At 49.2% G+C, this 22231-nt stretch overlaps 2 non-coding genes and 2 pseudogenes across 2 annotated transcripts; 3 read left to right on the forward strand and 1 right to left on the reverse strand.

Annotated features, from left to right (window-relative positions):
- The first annotated feature begins 1395 nt into the window (after positions 1–1395).
- On the forward strand, positions 1396–1612 carry LOC144685147 (small nucleolar RNA U3). Its single transcript, XR_013577651.1, has one exon. It is a non-coding gene; the product is annotated as a small nucleolar RNA U3 (small nucleolar RNA).
- Positions 1613–3822: 2210 nt separating this feature from the next.
- On the forward strand, positions 3823–4038 carry LOC144685154 (small nucleolar RNA U3). The gene has a single exon (XR_013577658.1). It is a non-coding gene; the product is annotated as a small nucleolar RNA U3 (small nucleolar RNA).
- Positions 4039–5105: 1067 nt separating this feature from the next.
- On the reverse strand, positions 5106–5288 carry LOC144685158 (small nucleolar RNA U3; annotated as a pseudogene).
- Positions 5289–10228: 4940 nt separating this feature from the next.
- On the forward strand, positions 10229–10415 carry LOC144685160 (small nucleolar RNA U3; annotated as a pseudogene).
- The last annotated feature ends 11816 nt before the right edge of the window (positions 10416–22231 follow it).

Raw genomic sequence — 22231 nt, forward strand, 5'->3', positions numbered from 1 at the left:
CTAATCTGCTTGTGTTTCGAATTCCACCATCTACCCCCGATAAACTTTGATTCCCTTGCCTAACAAGAATCTATCTACCTCTGCCTTAAAAATATTCAATGACCCCGCCTCCACCGCCTTCTGAGGCAAAGAGTTCCAACGTCACACAACCCTCAGAGAAAACAATTCTCCTCTTCTCTGTCCTAAAAGTGCGACCCCTAATTTTGTGCCCCCTGGTTTTGGACACCCACAGGAGGAAACATCATTTCCACCTCCACCTTGTCAAGGCCCTTCAGGATCTTGTACACTTCAACCAAATCATCTCTCACTCTTCTAAATTCCAGTGGAAACAAGCCCAGACTGTCCAACTTTTCCTCATAAGGCAACCCACTCATTTCAGGTATCAATCTAGTAAACCTCTGCTGAACCGCCTCCAATGCATTTACATCTTTCCTTAAATAAGGAGACCAAAACTGCACACAGTTCCCAACGTTGTTGATATATCTGGTGAGGAAGGTGAGCATGACAGGAACATGGGGGTTGTAGAGATGCACAGTCACCACACAATCCCATTGTGACAGCAGAGTAAAGAGTGGCTCCGCCATGAGGATTCTCATCCGAGGCAGGTCTCTCTTCTCCTTGAACACCTTCAGGAACTTGACACGGACAGCAACATTCTTGAAGGTCACATCGAAGTATCCAGCGCTGGGGAAGTCTTGCAGACAGTAGATCTTCGCAGGTTTGAATCCACAGGATTCCAAAAGGATTCTCTTAATGAAGAAGACATGGTCAATGGGTGTACCTCCTTCGCTGTCTTTCACTGCCACCCTAACGGTGTTACAAACCCCCTGGTTTGCGGCTCGACTGGTTGCAGCCATCACCTCTTTAAGTTCCCGATGTTAGGCACTGAAGCCCCTTCAAAGGGGAACAAACAACCACAGAAGAGCTTCCAGTACCAAAGGGCAAAAGGGCCTTTGCTTGAAAACCCCCAGTGAAAGAAACGATACCCACAAAAATATCACTGTTCTTTCAGATATTTTATGAATAAAGTATATTTTTGCAAAAAAAGTAACACTTCCTGATAGTTATTTGACTGACTTGTTCAGCAGCTGTACAACATCACACTATGAGTGGTGAAAATGAAAGAGATATGTCAGTGACACAGCCTGCGTGGCGTGAGTGACAACATTTGATTGGTGAATTGAACAAATTATGGAAATCAAAGTTTGCGAATCTGATGGTTTCAATGCTACATTTGGAAAAATAATTTGTTTTTGTATATTTATTTTGGCATACAATTGTAGGTTAAACAATCAACGAAAATATAAATAGAAGAAGCAATAAATTAGACCGCCAGCCCCTGACCGTGATGTGTATCTGTGGTATTGCCACCTGAGCTCCTGGGCTTTGCTTGTTAAGACTATACTCTTAGGGATCATTTCTATAGTTTTTTTCTTGAGAAATGTGTTTCTAAAGTGTTTGGTCTCACAAACCATGAGGAGGATTTATAGTGTTCTCTTCTGAGCAGGAAGCAGACATTGAGTGTTGCTTTTAGCAGCTGCTCTCTGTCATTGATGAGTGTTCCTTCTCTCTCTTGTAGAGAGCTGGAGGAAGAGAACACAGTCTGAGTGGTTTGTCTATCAGTTAATTAAAGAATAGTAAAACAAAATTACCTGGGAAAACTTAGCAGGTCTGGCAGCATCGGCGGAGAAGAAAAGAGTTGACGTTTTCTGTGGGACTGGATCGGCCCAGACCTGCGAGAAGTGTACGAGAGTATGCTCCTGGCCGGCAGTATGTCAGAATCCATGAGGAAAGGCATTATCACCCTCATCTACAAGCACAAGGGGGGAAGGGAGGAAATTAGAAATTGGCGACCCATTTCACTGTTGAATGTGGACTATAAGATTCTGTCCAAGGTCATCGCCAATTGGGTCAAATCCGCTCTGGAATTGGTGATCCACCCTGACCAGACCTGCACTGTGCCCGGCAGGAAGATCTCTGACAGCCTGGCGCTGCTCAGGGATACGATTGCCTATGTACAGGACAGGGGTGTGGATACCTGCCTCATCAGCTTGGATCAGGAGAAGGCCTTTGACAGAATATCGCACACCTACATGGTGGATGTGCTCTCCAAAATGGGGTTTGGGGAGGGAATTCTAAATTGTATCCAACTGCTCTACACTAACATCAGTAGCACAGTCTCATTCAATGGGTGGGAAACAGATAGCTTTCCGATTAGATCTGGAGTGAGGCAGGGCTGTCCTCTCTCGCCTGTTCTTTTCGTGTGTTGCATAGAACCCTTTGCTGAGTCCATCAGGAAGGATCCGGGCACAAGAGGAGTGACGATCCCAGGCAGTGGAGGCACTCAGGTCAAAGCCTCCCTGTACATGGATGATGTCGCAGTCTTCTGCTCGGTTCCGCTGTCGGTGCGCAGACTGATCCACATCTGCGACCAGTTCGAACTGGCCTCGGGAGCCAATGTAAATCGTGGGAAGAGCGAGGCCATTTTCTTTGGGAACTGGGCTGACCGATCCTTTGTCCGCTTCACCGTCAGGGCTGACGGCCTGAAGGTGCTGGGGATATGGTTCGGAGGGACCAGGGCATGCGTTAGAAACTGGAAGGAGCGAGTGTCTATGGTGAAAAGGAAACTGGGCATGTGGGAGCGACGCTCCCTCTCCATTGCGGGTGAAAACTTGGTCATCAGGTGTGAGGCACTCTCGCTGTTGCTGTACGTGGCGCAGGTCTGGTCCATTCCACACTCCTGCGTGGTGGCGATCACTCGAGCCATCTTTCGCTTTATCTGGAGGTCAAAAATGGATCGTGTCCGCAGGGACGTGATGTACAAGCCTCTAGATAAAGGGGGAAAAACCGTGCCCAACATCACCCTCATACTGATGGCCACCTTTGTGTGTGGCTGCATCAAGCGGTGCGTAGACCCTCAGTACGCAAACACCAAGTGTCACTACGTGCTGAGGTTCTACCTGTCCCCGGTGTTGCGAAGGATGGGTCTGGCCACGCTGCCGCGGAACGCTCCAAGTAGTTGGACCGTGCCGTACCACCTGTCCCTGGTGGAAAAATTAGAGGCCCTGAGGGAAAAGGAGAGGGTGGATCCTGTGGGATTGTTCCCCGAGCAGACTGTCAAAGTCATTTGGCAGAATGCCTCATTGCCAGAACTTTCCAACAAGCACCAAGATGTAGCTTGGCTGGTGGCGAGAAAGGCCCTCCCCTTCAGATCCTTCCTACACGCCAGGAGTCTCACCCCCTCGGCACGTTTCCCATTGAGGGGGCTGTGGTGGGGAAGAGACCGTTGTTCACTTCCTTGTAGATTGTGCCTTTGCAAAGAAGGTCTGGAGAGAGATGCAGTGGTTGCTGTCGAGGTTCATCCCGAGCAGTTCTGTGACACAGGACTCTGTTTTTTCCGGCTGTTCCCAGGGACACACACCGAGACAAACATCAACTGCAGCTGGAGGATCATCAACTCGGTGAAAGACGCTCTTTGGTCTGCCCGAAACTTGTTGGTCTTCCAGCACAAAGAGTTGTCCCCGACCGAGTGTTGCAGACTGGCACATTCCAAAGTCCAGGACTACATGCTGAGGGACGCACTAAAGCTTGGGGCAGCTGCCACAAAGGCGCAATGGGGAAGGGTCGCTGCCTAAGACCTTTCTGCCACAGTGCACCGAGGGACTGGGAACTGTTTAAATCCCCTCGGGCTGTACAGCTCGAAATGAATGTCCGCAAATGATTGTAATATTGTTTGTACTGATGCACCTGGTGATACATGTTGTAAAAGTTGAACCTGATTGTACCTTTGTAATGGTGTTTTTGAAATGGTTTGGAATGTGGTTGAAGATATTTTATGAATAAAGTATATTTTTGCAACAAAAAAAAATGTGTTTCTAAAGTGTTTGGTCTCACAAACCACGAGGAGGATGTATAGTGTTCTCTCCTGAGCAGGAAGCAGACATTGGGTGTTGCTTTTAGCAGCTGCTCACTGTCATTGATGAGTGTTCCTTCTCTCTCTTGTAGAGAGCTGGAGGAAGAGAACACAGTCTGAGTGGTTTGTCTATCAGTTAATTAAGGAATAGTGTTGTTTGTGCTGTAGAGCAGTGTTGTGCTCTAGAGCAGTAATGAGGAATCAGGCTATTTTGGATCTGGTAATGAGGCAGGTTTAATAAATTATCTCAGAGGAACAGATGCCCGAGTGTGACAAACCAGGGACAACTCTTTGTACTGGAAGACCAGAAGATTTGGGCAGACCAAAGAGCGTCTTTCAATGGGTTGATGATCCTCCAGCTGCCGTTGATGTTTGTCTCGGTCTTTGTCCCTGGGAACACCTGTAGAGCACAGAGTCCTTGAGGGTGACCTCCCAGTCAGATCCCTCCTACATGCCAGGAGCCTCATGCCATCCGCACACTGCTCTCGAGGTGGCTGTGGTGGGTAAGAGACCATTGTTCACCTCCTTGTGTAATGTGCCTCTCCAAAGAAGGGCTGCAGTGAGATGCAGTGGTTTTTGTGGACACTCATCCCGAGCAGTGCTGTGACACAAGACTCTGTGCTCCACGGGCATTCCCAGGGACACAGACCCAGCGAAAGGTGGCTCGGGTGATCGCCACCGTGCAGGAGTGAGGAATGGGCCAGACCTGCGACAAGTACAGCAACACCGAGAGTGCCTCACGCCTGATGAGCAGGTTCTTACCCACAATGGAGAGCGAGTGTCGCTCCCACATGCCCAGTTTTCTTTTCACCATAGCCACTTGCTCCTTCCAGTTTCTAACGCATGCCCTGGTCTCTCCGAACCATATCCCCAGCACCTTCAGGCAGTCTGACCTTACAGTGAAGGAGATAAAGGATCGGTCAGCCCAGGCACTCTTGCTGTTGCTGTATGTGGCGCAGGTCTGGCCCATTCCTCACTCCTGCGCGATGGCGATCACCTGAGCCATCTTTCGCTTTATCTGGAGGTTGAAAATGGATTGTGTTCGCAGGGACACATTGTACAAGCCTCTAAATAAAGGGGGAAAAAATCGTGCTCAACATCGCCCTCATCCTGATGGCCACCGTTGTGTGCAGCTGCATCAAGCTCTGCGTAGACCCTCGGTACACAAACGCCAAGTGTCACTACATGCTGAACTCAGACTGCGTTCTCTTCCCCCAGCTCTCTATAAGAGAGAGAGCAGGAACGTTCATCAATGACAGAGCAGCTGCTAAATGTCCACTTGCTGCTCAGAAGAGAACACTATAAATCCTCCTCATGGTTTATGAGGCCAAACACGCTAGAAACACTTTTTTTTGGAAAAATATACTTTATTCATAAAATACCTGAAAGAACATTACAAAACGTTTCTAAATTGCCATCACAAAAAGTGCAATCAGATTCAACTTTTACACATGGTTCACGAGGTGCTTCAATACAATCAATGAATATTACAGTAATTTCAATATGGTCATTACAGACAGTCAGACAGTGCAATGGGATTGGAGTTATCGACATACATCATGTTGCACTCTGAGGTGCTTCAATGCAATTTAATATATTTAGTATTCACTACCTACATTTTTTGAGAGTCATACACATTCCTGTAAGTGACAATCGGCCAGAAGGCGGCAGTGGTCAGACAAGAACACCCAATCAATGGGTGGGAATCAGAAAGCCTTCCAATTAAATCTGGAGTTAGGCAGGGCTGCCCTCACTCCCCTGTCCTGTTTGTGCATTGCATAGAACCCTTTGCTTAGTCCATCAAGAAGGATTAAAGAGGTGATGGCTGCAACCAGTCGAGCCCCAAACCAGCGGGTGCTTAACACCGTTAGGGTGGCAGTAAAAGACAGCGAAGGAGGTACACCCATTGACCGTGCCTTCTTCATTAAGAGAATCCTTTTGGAGCCCTGTGGATTTGAAGCAGCAGAGATTTACTGCCTGCAAGACTTCCCTAGTGCTGGTGTGACTTTCAAGAATGTTGCTGCCTGCGTCAAGTTCCTGAAGTTGTTCAAGGAGAAGAGAGACCAGCCACAGATGAGAATCCTCACGGTGGAGCCTCTCTGCTCTGCTGTCGCAACAGGACTGTGTGGTGACTGTGCAACTCTACAACCCCCACGTCCCTGTCGCCGATGTGCTCACCTTCCTCGCCAGGTACGTTTACCAGGTTGGGAACTGCACCGAGGTCAAAGACGTCTTCGGGATTTGGACTAGGAAACGGCAGATCATGGCCACACTCAACATGGATGGTAAGGGAGCAATCCTCCACCCGCCTTCCAGCTTCGCTATCGGAGGAAGTCGTGGCTACCTTATCTACACTGGACAGCCTAAAGTTTGTCAATCATGCGGCAAATCTGGTCATGTGGCGGCCAACAGCAGCGCCGTCCTCTGCAATAATTGGCAGGAAGGGCACCGGACAAAGGACTGCAGACAGACTAAATGCTGCAAACGGTGTGGCAAGGCAGGCCACTTCTACAAGACCTACCTGAAATGCTGCCGCACTTATGCAAAGGCGGCCAAAACCAGCGGGAGGCAAGCTGATGAAATGGTAAGTGTCTCTACCACCAAGGACTCTTGCAAACCTCCACCCACGAAGGCTTCCAGTGAGCACAATGGGACAAAGGAGGAGGCAGAGAGAGACAAGACGAAGCGAAATATTGAGGCAGCAGACAGCCAAACAACTGCACTGCCCCCTGAGCCTCCCACTCTTCAGCAGAGTGAATCAATGGAGGAGGAACCAGCAGAGAACTGTGAAACCTCTCTTTGAGTCCCTGACACACTGGTGGGAAGCGAGCAAGGAAAACGTCAAGAAGTTCTCTATCCTCAAAGACGTCCAGAAAGCTAGAAAGGAACAGAGGGAAATGTCCCGATTCCAGAAAAACAGCTCAGTAAAGTCATTGCAGTCCGACATTTTGAGGATCAGCAAACCCTTTCATGCCGGATTGTATGACGTAAAGCCCACAGACGGCACAGCCCCCAGTCCTTCCTGTCTCCTATTGTGGAGGTCATAGACATCTGTACTCGGGTGAGTCTGGACAAGTCGCTAAATCCTGATGAACTGACCAAGGCCCTTGAGTCCTTCAAGAATAGTAAAACTCCCGAAAGCGACAGCTTACCAGATGAGTTGTATTTGGCTCTGTGGGACTGGATCGGCCCAGACCTGCTAGAAGTGTACGAGAGTATGCTCCTGGTTGGCAGCAAGTCAGAATCCATGAGGAAAGGCATCATCACCCTCATCTACAAGCGGAAGGGGGAAAGGGAGGAAATTAGAAATTGGAGACCCATCTAACTATTGAATGTGAACTATAAGATTCTGTCCAAGGTCATTTCCAATCAGGTCAAGTCTGCCCTGGAGTTGGTGATCCACCCTGACCAGACCTGCGCTGTAGCCGGCAGGAAGATATTTGACGGACTCATGCTACTCAGGGAACGATTGCCAATGTATGGGACAGGGGTGTGGAAACCTGCCTCATCAGCCTGGATCAGGAGAAGGCCTTTTACAGAGTATCGCACACCTACATGGTGGATGTGATCTCCAAAATGGGGTGTGGGGAGGGATTCCGCAACTGGATGCAACTGCTCTACACTAACATCAGTATTGCAGTTTCAATTGATGGGTGGGAATCAGAAAGTTTTCCAATTAAATCTGGAGTCAGGCAGGGCTGCCCTCTCTCCTCTGTCCTGTTTGTGTGTTGCATAGAACCCTTTGCTGAGTCCATCAGGAAGGATCCGTGCATAAGAGGAGTGGTGATCCCAGGCAGTGGAGGCACTCAGGTCAAAGCCTCCTTGTACATGGACATTGTCGCCGTCTTCTGCTCAGATCCGCTGTCAGTGTGCAGATTGGTCCACATCTGCGACCAGTTCAAACTGGCTTCAGGAGCCAAGGTAAATTGTGGGAAGAGCGAGGCCATGTTCTTTGGGAACTGGGCTGACCGATCTTTTGTCCCCTTCACCGCCAGGTCAGACAGCCTGAAGGTACTGGGGATATGGTTCAGAGGGACCGGGGCATGCGTTAGAAACTGGAAGGAGCGATTGGCTATGATGGAAAGAAAACTGGACATGTGGGAGCGACGCTCCCTCTCCATTGCGGGTGGAAACCTGGTCATCTCGGTGTTGTTGTACGTGGCTCAGGTCCGGCCCATTCCTCACCCCTGAGCCGTGGCGATCACCCGAGCCATCTTTCTTTTTATCTGGAGGTCGAAAATGGATCGTGTTCGCAGGGTCGCGATGTACAAGCCTCTAGATAAAGGGGAGAAAAAACATGCCCAACATCGCCCTCATCCTAATGGCCACCTTTGTGTGCAGCTGCACCAAGCTGTGCGTAGATCCTCAGTATGCAAACACCAAGTGTTGCTACGTGCTGAGGTTCTACCTGTCCCCTGTGTTGTGAATGATGGGTCTGGCCACTCTGCCGTGGAACGCTTCAAGTAGTTGGACCGTGCCGTACCACCTGTCCCTCATGGAAAAATTTGTGGTCAAAGGTGTTTCTCTGCATAAGTCCATTAGGCAGTGGTCTGCACGTTAAACTCTAGAGGCCCTGAGGGAAAAGGAGATGATGGATCCTGTCGGATGCTTCCCCAAGCAGACTGTCAAAGCCAGAACTTTCCAACAAATACCAAGATGTAGCTTGGCTGGTGGTGAGAAAGGACTTGCCCCGTCAGATCCTCCCTACATGCCAGGAGTCTCACCCCCTCTGCACGTTGCCCTCGAGGTCATGGCAGACTGGTCAAGAAAGTAAGAGCCGATAGGATCCAAGGCAAAGTGGCATGTTGGATCCAAAATTGGCTGAGAGGCTGGAAGCAGAGGGTGATGGTAGAGGGATGTTTCTGTGACTGGAAGTCTGTTTCCAGTGGGGTTCCACAGGGCTCGCTGCTGGGGCCCTTGCTGTTTGTGGTGTACATAAATGATTTGGACTTAAATGTAGGGGGTATGATCAAGAAGTTCGTGGATGACATAAAAATTGGTAGGATGGTAAATAGTGAGGAGGATAGCTGTAAACTGCAGGAGGACACCGATGAATTGGTCAGGTGGGAAGAGCAATGGCAATTGGAATTCAACCTAGGAAAGTGTGAGGTAATGCACTTTGGGAGGGCTAACAAGGCAAGGGATTACACTATGAGTGGTAGGACCCTGGAAAGTACTGAAGATCAGAGGGACCTGAGTGTGCATTTCCACAGATTCCTGATTGTAACAGGGCAGCTAGATAAGGTAGTTTAGAAGGCATATGGAATACTTGCCTTTATTAGCCAAGGCATAGAATACCAGAGCAGGGAGGTTATACTGGAACTGTAGGTCAGGGCACAACTGGAGTTTTTGTGCAGTTCTGGTCACCACACTTTGCAGGAAGCAGAGGGTGATGGTAGAGGGATGTTTCTGTGACTGGAAGTCTGTTTCCAGTGGGGTTCCACAGGGCTCGCTGCTGGGGCCCTTGCTGTTTGTGGTGTACATAAATAATTTGGACTTAAATGACAAACCAGGGACAACTATTTGCACTGGAAGACCAGAAGGTTCGGGAAGTTCAAACTGTCCGCAAATGTCAGTCAGTCTGCACACCGACATTGGATCCAAGCAAAAAATGACGACATCATCCAATGGTGGCTGTGGTGGGGACGAAACCGTTGTTCACCTCCTTGTGGATTGTGCCTTTGCAAAGAAGGTCTGGAGAGAGATGCAGTGGTTTCTGTCGAGGTTCATCCCGAGCAGCTTTGTGACACAGGACTCTGTGCTCTACGGGCTGTTCCCAGGGACACACCGAGACAAACATCAACTGCAGCTGGAGGATCATCAACTTGCTGAAAGACGCTCTTTGGTCTGCCCGAACCTTGTTGGTCTTCGCAAAGGGTTGACCCTGACCGAGTGTTGCAGGCTGGCACATTCTCAGGTCTAGGACTACGTGCTGAGGGACGCACTAAAGCTTGGGGCAACCGCCCCAAAGGCGCAATGGGGAAAGGTCGTTGTCTAAGACCTTACTGCCATAGTGCACCGAGGGGCTGGGAATTGTTTAGAGCCCCTCGGGTTGTACAGCTCAAAATGTATGTATGCATTGAATACTAGTTGTATTATAATTGTATCGAAGCACCTCAGAGTGCAACATGATGTATGTTGATAACTCCAATATCATTGTCTGATTGTCTGCATTGACCATATTGAAATTATTGTAATATTCATTGATTGTATTTTTGCACCTCGTGATACATGTGTAAAAGTTGAATCTGATTGTACTTTTGTGATGGTGATTTTGAAATGTTTTGTAATGTTCTTCCAGATATTTTATGAATAAAGCATATTTTTCAAAAAAAAAGTGTTTCTAGAGTGTTTGGTCTCAAACCACAAGGAGGATTTATAGTGTTCTCTTCTGAGCAGGAAGCAGACATTGGGTGTTGCTTTTAGCAGCTGCTCTTTGTCATTGATGGGTGTTCCTTCTCTCTCTTAGCCTCCAGATAAAGGGGGGAAAAAACGTGTCCAACATCGCCCTCATACTGATGGCCACTTTTGTGTGTGGCTGCATCAAACGGTGCGTAGACCCTCAGTACGCAAACACCAAGTGTCACTACGTGCTGAGGTTCTACCTGTCCCCGGTGTTGTGAAGGATGGGTCTGGCCACGCTGCCACGGAACGCTCCAAGTAGTTGGACCGTGCCGTACCACCTGTCCCTGGTGGAAAAATTTATGCAGAGAAACACCTTTGACCACAAGTCCATCAGGCAGTGGTCAGCACGTAACGTCTTAGAGGCCCTGAGGGAAAAGGAGAGGGTGGATCCTGTGGGATGGTTCCCCGAGCAGACTGTCAAAGTCATTTGGCAGAATGCCTCATCGCCAGAACTTTCCAACAAGCACCAAGACGTGGCTTGGCTGGTGGTGAGAAAGGCCCTCCCCGTCAGATCCTTCCTACACGCCAGGAGTCTCACCCCCTCTGCACGTTGCCCTCGAGGTGGCTGTGGTGGGGAAGAGACCATTGTTCACCTCCTTGTGGATTGTGCCTTTGCAAAGAAGGTCTGGAGAGAGATGCAGTGGTTGCTGTCGCGGTTCATCCCGAGCAGTTCTGTGACACAGGACTCTGTGCTCTACGGGCTGTTCCCAGGGACACACACCGAGACAAACATCAACTGCAGCTGGAGGATCATCAACTCGGTGAAAGACGCTCTTTGGTCTGCCCGAAACTTATTTGTCTTCCAGCACAAAGAGTTGTCCCCGACCGAGTGTTGCAGACTGGCACATTCCAAAGTCCAGGACTACATGCTGAGGGACGTACTAAAGCTTGGGGCAGCTGCCGCAAAGGCGCAATGGGGAAGGGTCGCTGCCTAAGACCTTTCTGCCACAGTGCACCGAGGGACTGGGAACTGTGCAGAGCCCCTTGGGCTTTATAGCTCAAAATGAATGTCTGCAAATGATTGTAATATTCCTTGTTTGTACTGATGCACCTTGTGATACATGTTGTAAAAGTTGAACCTGATTGAACTTTTGTAATGGTGATTTTGAAATGGTTTGTAATGTGGTTGAAGATATTTTATGAATAAAGTATATTTTTGCAAAAAAAAAGTTCCTTCTCTCTCTTTGTTGAGAGCTGGAGGAAGAGAACACAGTCTGAGTGGTTTGTCATTAACCTTTGTGAAAATAGATGGATGTGGTTTACTGTGATAGTAGGGGCAGTGAGGATCAGCTCCAATTGTATGCAATTGTAGCATAGGCTAAAGGGGCTGAATAGTTAACACCTGCTCTAGTTTGTTGTGACCTTGCATTCACTTGATTGATGGAATTGTCCCAGATTTGCATTAAGGTTTTACCCGCCAGCTGCAATGACTGCTTTCCATGCCGTATCATCTCGCTGTATTAATTATACATTCCTGGGAAACACTCCTTTTCCATGGCGGGCGGGGTCATTTGCCCACCACGCCATCACCTCGCTGCTTCATCACGCTGGGCGCCACATTTAAATTGCAGCCACATGCCACCACTCAGTGCTTCTAGCCCAGGGCTGCTGCACAGAAGGCAGGATGGCCCAAAAAGGCCAAATGACCTTAGCTTCCCCCGGTTTCGTGATGCATCCCTTGAGCGCCTTTTGGACACCATGTAGGCCTGCCGTGATGTCCTTTATCCCCACCCTAGCTGCAGGAGGGGCAGTGACATCCAGCTTGGGAGGCGGTGGCAGTAGTGGGCAGTGCCAATGCCCTGCAAAAGAGGACAGCCAACCTGTGCTGAAAGAGAATGAATGATCTCCTTTGTTTTGCCAGTGTAAGTCACTCTTCTCATCACTCTCAACTCACACACTCAGAAACCCATTACACATCCGCAGTGGCGTCACTCACTGTCTGTTCAAGGGACATCACCATTCAGTCTCTCACACACACCTTCATTGTCCTCATCCCAACCATGGGAACCACTCACCACCCGCATATGCCAGGCATACTTATCATCTGCCTGGCAGGTGTCTGCTTACAGTCTCTCCACCTCTATTCATGGAGGACAAGGTGATGCACAACAACAGGGAGCGGTTGCTTACTGGCGCAGGAATGCTTGACATCAAGGTCCTCACGGACTTCGAAAATAGAGGAATTTGCTGGCCAGCGAGGATCTGGACCATCCCTGTGCTGACAGTGAGGTTGGTGGTGCTAGTGATGTGTCCTGTTTCACAGGCCACCTCCGTGCACTAATTACCCCTCCTTGCTTTCACAGGCACACCTGCCAAATAGCCAAGAGAGTCCACGACCCAGGGTCTCCAATCGAGCCCTGAGGGAAGCTCAGAAGAAGAATCTGCTGAAACCCTCCCTGAAGTCCCATCACAGCGCTGACCCACACCCTCCACCAGTGTCAAGACACAGACTTCGGTGGGACCTAGCTTTTGAGTAGCATTGGGTCCACAACCTGGTGAGCACATCGCACTTTCTGATCCACAGCAAGTGGTGGCAGGGAATTCCCTGGTGCCTGGCACTCAGAGGCCCGCTTGAGGCCAGAAATTTGCTGAGTCCGAGTCAGATGACGAGCCTCTGGATTCAGTCATGTTACAGTTGCTGAAGCTGCAAGGGCAAGCTTGGGAACTTCAGGAAGGGATGTCTGCTGTACTCCTCAGATTGCAAGGTACGATAGAAGAGTCCGTCCACCTTCAGGCTGATATGATAGCGCCGGCATGCCAACGCACCAAGGTCAACACTGGTAGGATGGCAGCCGCCATGAAGACCTTAGTCCAGGATGTCGCTCCTGCACCGCTGCGCGGGCTGAACTCTATTGCCGACATCATAGTTAGCCTCCAACAGTACGCAAGAAGGGTGCGGGGCTGACCAATCTCACTCCAGGTACTCCTTCTCCTCAAAGACTAAGCCGGGGTCCTCGGGCACCCATAGGGGCCATCCATCCAGGTGACTCTGGGAGTGTCCGGCCCATCCGAGTCCCCTCTTCCTGTGACCTCAGCAGCTCCACAGGCTGAGGAGGGTGCCACTGCCACACAGCAGGACTCCGAAAGCAGGCTGGGGCCCTCCAGGTCTCAGCCCTCCCAAGGACACCCGCCAACGTCATCACAGACAACAGGGTATGGCAGTCAGCAGGCTGCCTCCACTTCCGCTGTGGATGGCCGGGCACCAAGGCAGGGTTAGGAAAGTTAAGAAGATGTAGTTGCACAGCCATCACTTGTACATAATGTTCACTATTATAAATGAACTCCCAAGAATGTCTCCCTGCCTATGGCTCCTTATTCTAATGAGCATTGTTCATGTCATTCAGGTGTGAAACCTTTCTGCACAAGGTAAAGGCATGTGTCTCAGTCCAGGGCCGACTTCCTGTGCTATGTGCAGCCTTTAGACCAAAGTAACGGTCTGGCCCCACACTCCTTGGACATATTAGTGATGCTGCACCTCACCGGTGTTTGTCATTGCTGCCAGAATGTCGTGGGCAGGTATCACAAAGTTCAGTCATTCTTTCTGTGTGCTCTCAGCTTCTTTAAGGTGGGGCTGGCCCCCATCTCTTCAGCATCTGTGACCAGTGACACTGTGCTCCTGAAGGGGTCAGGTGCTGAAGGCGGATTAAGGATCAGGTACATTTAAAGTTTCATGGCTGCGTCTCCGTGATATGTAGAGCGCAAGCAAGCTGCCATCAGACAGACAGGAGTCAGACATTCTCAGAGGCTTTGTGCAGATCTGTGGAGCATTATCACTGCATGTCGTCATCATCCTCCTGCAATCGAGTGACTATTAGGACCTCGACTGTGTCTCAATGACAGGAGCATTATCATAGAGGGTATGTGCTCTGCCATAAGCCAGACTGGAGTCAAACGTTCATAGATGCAATGTGAGGATCTTATGGTGTCTCCTCACTGCATGTCATCATCATCCTCCACAAATCTAGAAACTATAAGGGCCTCCCCAGCACGCCTGCCTCATCTGGCCAGTGCAAAGGCCTCACCGCCATCATCGTTGCCTTCGAGGACCTCCTCACCCTTAACGTCCCCCTCATTGGAGGAGACCTCCAGCTCCTGAATCTCCTCCTCAACCAGCTCCTCTTCCCGTTGCAGCGCCAGGTTGTAAAGGATGCAGCAGGTGATGATGATGCGTGACACCCTCTGTGGGCTATATTGCAGGGCTCCACCAGACCGGTCCAGGCACCGGAACCTCATTCTCAGCATCCCAATGGTTTGCTCCGCCAAGCTGCGAAATGCAGCATTAGCCTCATTGTACCTTCACTCTGCTGCAGTCTGAGGCCGCCGCACAGGTGTCATCAGCCACGTCCTCTGTGGGTAGCCCTTGTCTCCTAGGAGCCAACCCTGCAGCCTCTGTGGACCCTGGAATATATCAGGGACCTGTGACCGACTGAGAATGTAAGAGTCGTGGACAACCCCTGGAAACCGTGCGCAGACCTGCAGGATGTGTTTGTGGTGGTCACAGACCAGCTGCACATTCAGCGAATGGAAGCCCTTACGGTTGACATAGTTGACTGTATGTTGCGACAGAGATCTGAGCGCCACGTGAGTGCAGTCGATCACACCCTGCACCTGTGGGAAACCTGAGATCTGGGTAAATCTAATCGCTGTTGTATCCTGGCTCTCTTGGTCCTGGGTGAAATGCACAAAGTTGTGTGCCCTCGCAAAGATGGTATCCGTGACCTCATGGATGCATTTGTGGGATGATTCCAGTGGGCTGGCCTTATAATGACGTGCAGATGAATTACAGTGAGGTTCCCAAAGTCCGATGGCGGGAAACGCAGCCCACCATTGACAGGCTGACCGGACGATTGTAAACTGCTTTCAAGACGCTGTGAAACCATTTTCTGGCTGCCTCGCCATATTGTCCACTCACGTCTCTGAGCATGCCGGACGCCAGCGGGCAGGGAAAGTTCCGTCCAGGGTAGACGCAGCTGTATGGCCTACTCCTGCTCCTATTTCTTCTGTTCTTTTTCCTTTCCTGGTTCTCAGCCTGTTGGTAACTCTGCACAGGTTCATAGGTGCCTCATTACAGGTGTATAGTATCCTGCACTTTTGCACCCACTGGTAATGATCATAATAGTGGTTGTACAGGATCTAGCCAGGGGGCAATGATTTTTTTTTCCAAAAATATACTTTTATTCATAAAATTTGTAAAACCTTTCACCATCTGACATGCTAAGGATCAGCAAATCCTTTTATGCTGGGCTGAACAACAAGACAAATAAAATAGCCAGAAGCAGTGGCTGACCGGTTGAGCTATACTCAGCTTTGCTGTGGAGCACTCCATTCAACGCCATAACATTTGTCCTTCATATAAGTACCATCGACCAGAAATTACTTAGACAGTGGCTAGCATGGAAGCCCTGTGGGAGCAGGAGATGGTGGGTCATATCAGGAGATTCCCTTGGCAGACAGTCAAAGTCATTTAGCACCCCAACTCATCGCCAGAGCTGTGGAACAATGTGGACATGGCTTGGCTGAGGTGAGAAGGGCCCTTCCTACCCGATCCTTCATACATGCTCTCTACGGGAATATGCGTTTGCGAAGAAAGTCTGGAGAGAGATGCAGCGTTTTTTGTCAAAGCTCATCCCGTGCAGCCGTGTAACACTAGGCTCTATGGAATGTTTCCGGGGGATGCAAACCGAGAAAAACATCAACTGCTACTCAAAGGCCATCAACTTGATGAAAATGACCTTTCTATCTGCCTGAAACTTGCCAGCCATCCAGAGCAAGTAGCTATTAAGACTGTGCGTTGCATTATTGACATGAATTATGGATTTTATGTTCATAATCTCTGTCAGCCTTCTGGGAAAAGTGTGAACAGGAAATTAATCAGAGCGTGAATCAACCTCCTCTATTCTTACTTACTCCCTAGTTGCTGTTTTCTGAGCTTATGTTGGATTGTTGTTTCTGTAGTACAAGAACTTTGCACTTTTGGTCCAAAAGTAGCCCATTATGAAAATTGCTGTCCATCAGATAGAATTGTACATTCCAATAGCCAAGTCCCGAGCACTATTGAAGGTGATCATTTATAAATCCTCCGTGTGACTGTTCTACAGATGGACTTATAATGAGGGAAAAGAGTGTGGAAGAAAGTGAACAACAACAACACTGAATGTATATATAGTGCCAAAATCAACATGGCTGCTGATCAGGACCCATAATTTTTTGATGTATCATTTGTTATTTTGTTGAATGTACCCATCACTATTTTCATTCTCTGGAAAATGGGCAGCATTTTTTAGGGGGTCAGTAGACTAATTGAGGAAGCTTTGAGTAGACCTACATAATGGATATCTGATACCAAGGATCACGAATTACATTCTTTTATCGTCAGATTTAGAGATAATGTAGTACACAACATTGCTCTGGTAGTGATCAGTATATTAAATGAAATTGCATTTCACAGCTTTAGTTTTCCATGGCCTAATTTCAGTTTTGTGTTTCCAGGTGCCGCTGTAGACACTAGAAATAGTTTGGGGCAGACTCCACTATTTATAGCTGCATTGCTGGACCTTGTCAAAGTTGTCGATGTTTTATTGGAGTTTGGAGCAAACCCTAACCAGTAAGTATTTTACCTGAATACTGCAAGCTTGAAAAAGAAAACACCTTTTTATTTATAGAGCACCTTTAACATGGAAAATGATTCAAATGGCTTTACAGAGCTGGAAGACAGAGGTACAGGGGAAAAGATGCTGAGAAATGATTGGAGAGTTAGAAGAGGTGACTAAGCATGGTCGGAAAGATGGATTTTGAGAAGTGTTTTAAAATGTGGAGAGAAAGAAATGGAAATGTAGAGGATGCTAGGGAGGGAATTCCAGACAGCAGGGCCAAGGTAGCTGAAGACTCTGGCATTAAAGGTCAGGTGAGGGGAGGAGTAATTGCACAGAAAGTCAGATTCGGAGGACCGAAGGCTGGAAGTGGTTTCAGAGAGATGGTGGGATGAGATGAGACCATGGCGGGATTTTGGAGATGAGGGATTACAAATTGTACGCAGTACGGGACAGGTTAACAAGGATGGGGGTGATAGGCAAGTGGGACTTGGCGCAGGATAGGAACCAGGTGGCTCAGTTTTGGATAAAGTGGAATGACATGATAATGGAAAAATAAATTAAAATAACACCATCAATTATTTTCCTTTCCTGCTGAATGCTATAATTTACATAATTTTCATTGACACAGTGTTCCAACTTGTTGGAAATTCGCAGGACGTAATTTTTTGTAGAGGTTGTATGGTAGGGCTTACACATGGAGCATTTTGAAAGTTGCAGAAAGAATTAATTGCTTTGATTAGTTAAGTTAAAGGTGCCCACCTGGATTCAATCCTTAAAAATCAATGCATTGCTCTGTCAATGCTTTCCAAGTAAATGTTATTCAACTTCAGTCAAATATTTAAGCAGATAACCAGTTTAGTAAAGCTCCAAGGCTGTTTAATAAGCTACTTTTGGAATGTTCAAAATCCTAAAGGGAATTTAGTAGCCATTTTACATTGGTTTGGTGGACTAACACCCGTGGACTAATCTGTTTTTTAAAAAACAATTCATTTTATCTAGTCGGTGTGAAGATCGGAGTACTCCAGTGCATGCAGCAGCTTTTTCATGCAATCAATGGATCCTCAGTAAATTACTGGATGCTGGAGGTGATCTGCGCCTGAATGATAAAGATGGAAGAATACCCCGTACCTGGGCCAAGTCAGCTGGCAAGGAACGCAGTATTCGGGTATGAAGTGATAGAGTTGACTCTAACTGGTTTGTTGGTAGTTTGGTAGTAGTTTAGAAGTCACTTTTGCAACCCATTCCCCACAGTGAGTCCTGTTCTTGGGTCAGTTGATGGAGGCGCAGGGGCATTTTGGCACAGCAAGATGGTACAAAAGTTAGGGAGTGAACACCCGTTGTATATCCCCAAACAGCTGGTTACATAGTAATGTTAACAGAGACAAGGTTCATTACTTGCCTGACCAGGGAATATTGGGTGGTATGGGAAAATGTAAGAGAGGTGAACATATGTTTTTTCAAAAGAGGTTTTTTTTCTTCTTGTGAATTTCCTTGTCTCTACTCCTGAGGGCAGCAGGATGTCCTCTAATATTTGCCCATGGATATTATTCATGTGTGAGACTTGACACTCAGAACAAGTTAGTCAGCTTTGACTCAGTGGTAGCACTCTCGTCTCTGACTCAGAAGATTGTTGGTTCAAACACCCTCCATTAGCATAATCTAAGTTGTTACTTCAGTGCAATACAGCAAGTTCTGCATTGTCAAACCAAGGTCCTGCCTGTCCTCTCAGATGGACTTAAAAGATCCCACAACACTATTTGAAGAAGGCCAGGGAACTGTTCCTGATGTCCTGGCCAACATTTGTCCCTCAATCAACATTGCTAAAGGAGATTCCCTGGTCATTTATCACATTGCTGTTTGTGGGACCTTGCTGTGACACAAATTGGTTGCCACTCTTGCCTACATTATTATAACAGTCACTTCTCACTGTTGAACGTGGACTATAAGATTCTGTCCAAGGTCATCGCCAACCGGGTCAAATCCGCTCTGGAATTGGTGATTCACCCTGACCAGACCTGCTCTGTGCCAGGCAGGAAGATCTCTGACAGCCTGGCGCTGCTCAGGGATACGATTGCCTATGTACAGGACAGGGGTGTGGATACCTGCCTCATCAGCTTGGATCAGGAGAAGGCCTTTGACAGAATATCGCACACCTACATGGGGGATGTGCTCTCCAAAATGGGGTTTGGGGAGGGAATTTGAAATTGGATCCAACTGCTCTACACTAACATCAGTAGCGCAGTCTCAATCAATGGGTGGGAAACAGATAGCTTTCCGATTAAATCTGGAGTCAGGCAGGGCTGTCCTCTCTCGCCTGTCCTTTTCGTGTGTTGCATAGAACCCTTTGCCGAGTCCATCAGGAAGGATCCGGGCATAAGAGGAGTGACGATCCCAGGCAGTGGAGGCACTCAGGTAAAAGCCTCCCTGTACATGGACGACGTCGCCGTCTTCTGCTCGGATCCGCTGTCGGTGCGCAGACTGATGCACATCTGCGACCAGTTCGAACTGGCCTCGGGAGCCAAGGTAAATCGTGGGAAGAGCGAGGCCATGTTCTTTGGGAACTGGGCTGACCGATCCTTTGTCCCCTTCACTGTCAGGGCTGACGGCCTGAAGGTGCTGGGGATATGGTTCGGAGGGACCGGGGCATGCGTTAGAAACTGGAAGGAGCGAGTGGCTATGGTGAAAAGGAAACTGGGCATGTGGGAGCGACGCTCCCTCTCCATTGCGGGTAAGAACCTGGTGATCAGGTGTGAGGTACTCTCGCTGTTGTTGTACGTGGCGCAGGTCTGGCCCATTCCAGACTCCTGCGCGATGGCGATCACTCGAGCCATCTTCCGCTTTATCTGGAGGTCGAAAATGGATCGTGTCCGCAGGGACGCGATGTACAAGCCTCTAGATAAAGGGGGAAAAAACGTGCCCAACATCGCCCTCATACTGATGGCCACCTTTGTGTGTGGCTGCATCAAGCGGTGCGTAGACCCTCAGTACGCAAACAACAAGTGTCACTACGTGCTGAGGTTCTACCTGTCCCCGGTGTTGCGAAGGATGGGTCTGGCCACGCTGCCGCGGAACGCTCCAAGTAGTTGGACCGTGCCGTACCACCTGTCCCTGGTGGAAAAATCTATGCAGAAAAACACCTTTGACCACAAGTCCATCAGGCAGTGGTCAGCACGTAACGTCCTAGAGGCCCTGAGGGAAAAGGAGAGGGTGGACCCTGTGGGATGGTTCCCCGAGCAGACTGTCAAAGTCATTTGGCAGAATGCCTCATCGCCAGAACTTTCCAACAAGCACCAAGACGTAGCTTGGCTGGTGGTGAGAAAGGCCCTCCCCGTCAGATCCTTCCTACACGCCAGGAGGCTCACCCCCTCTGCACGTTGCCCTCGAGGTGGCTGTGGTGGGGAAGAGACCGTTGTTCACCTCCTTGTGGATTGTGCCTTTGCAAAGAAAGTCTGGAGAGAGATGCAGTGGTTGCTGTCGCGGTTCATCCCGAGCAGTTCTGTGACACAGGACTCTGTGCTCTACGGGCTGTTCCCAGGGACACACACCGAGACAAACATCAACTGCAGCTGGAGGATCATCAACTCGGTGAAAGACGCGCTTTGGTCTGCCCGAAACTTGTTGGTCTTCCAGCACAAAGAGTTGTCCCCGACCGATTGTTGCGGACTGGCACAATCCAAAGTCCAGGACTACGTGCTGAGGGACGCACTAAAGCTTGGGGCAGCTGCCGCAAAGGCGCAATGGAGAAGGGTCGCTGTCTAAGACCTTTCTACCACAGCGCACCGAGAGACTGGGAACTGTTTAGAGCCCCTCGGGCTGTACAGATCAAAATGAAAGGCTGTAAATGACTGTAATATTGTTTGTACTGATGCACCTGGTGATACATTTTGTAAAAGTTTAACCTGGATTGTACCCTTGTAATGTTGTTTTTGAAATGGTTTTGAATGTGATTGAAGATAATTTATGAATAAAGTATATTTTTACAAAAAAAAAAAAAATTATAACAGTCACTTCTCGGCCTTTTGGCTAAGATCAAGTGTAATCGTGAAGCGATGGCTATAACCAGTTGAGCCCCATACCGTGGGGTACGTAACATCGTCCGGGTGACGGTGAAGGACAGCGAAGGAGGAGCACCCATGGATCGGGCCTTCTTCATCAAGCGCATCCTGTTGAAGGCGCGTGGATTTGAAGTGGAGGAGATCTACTCCCTGCAAGACTTCCCCAGCGCTGGATGTTTCGACATGACTTTCAAGCATGTGGCAGCTTGCGTCAAGTTCCTGAAGATGTTCGAGGAGAAGAGAGACCAGCCGGAGATGAAGATCCTGACGGTGGAGCCGCTCTTTGCTCTGCCATTGCAACGGGACCGTGTGGTGACTGTGCATCTCTACAACCCCTACGTCCCTGTCGCCGACGTGTTCACCTTCCTCGCCAGGTACGTCGACAAGGTTAGGAGCTGCACCGAGGTTAGAGACGCCTTCGGGATTTGGACATGCAAACGCCAGGTTAAGGTCACGCTCAAGACCGATGGTAAGGGAGCCATCTTCCACCCTCCTTCCAGCTTCACTATCGGGGGAAAACGTGGCTACCTTGTCTACGCTGGGCAGCCCAAACTTTGTCGCTCATGCGGCAAGTCTGGTCATGTGGCAGCCAACTGCAGCGCCGCCCTCTGCAAGAACTGCAAAAAGGAAGGGCACCAGACAAAGGCTAAGTGCTGCAACCTGTGTTGCGAGGCAGGGCACCTCTACAGGAACTGCCCCAAACGCTGCCTCACTTATGCACAGGCAGCCAAAGCCAACGAGGAGGAAGCAGATGAAATGCTTCGTGTCACTACTACCAAGGACACTTGCAACACTCCAACCACCAAGGCCCCCAATGAGAACAATGAGACAAAGGAGGACATGGAGAGAGACAAGGTGGAGGAAAAGATTGAGGCAGCAGACAGCCAATCAACTGCACTGCCCCCTGAACCTCCCACTCCTCAGGAGAGCGAATCAATGGAGGAGGAAGCAGCAGAAAATCAGCAGGGGGAGTGGCAGCTGGTGAAGAGAGTCAAAAAGAAGGACGGGCTAAGAAGGGACCAAGCCACTTCCCAGACAAGTGGCAAGAGGTGTCTCCCATCCGACACGGATGACAAGGGCAGCTGTTCTTCGGACGAAGAAGTACAAGGGCGGCACCTACAGAAGAAGTGACCAAGCTCTAGGGAGTTGGAGGACGAGACACCTGGCTCCAGAACATTGGAGACAATGAGGGACCAGCGCACCCCAACTTTGCCCACAACTCGAAGAGGCCAGCACACCCCAGCCCCAGGAATCTGGGAGCAGTG

This window comes from Cetorhinus maximus, chromosome 9 (assembly GCF_964194155.1).
Source record: "Cetorhinus maximus chromosome 9, sCetMax3.hap1.1, whole genome shotgun sequence".
Classification (NCBI taxonomy): domain Eukaryota; kingdom Metazoa; phylum Chordata; class Chondrichthyes; order Lamniformes; family Cetorhinidae; genus Cetorhinus; species Cetorhinus maximus.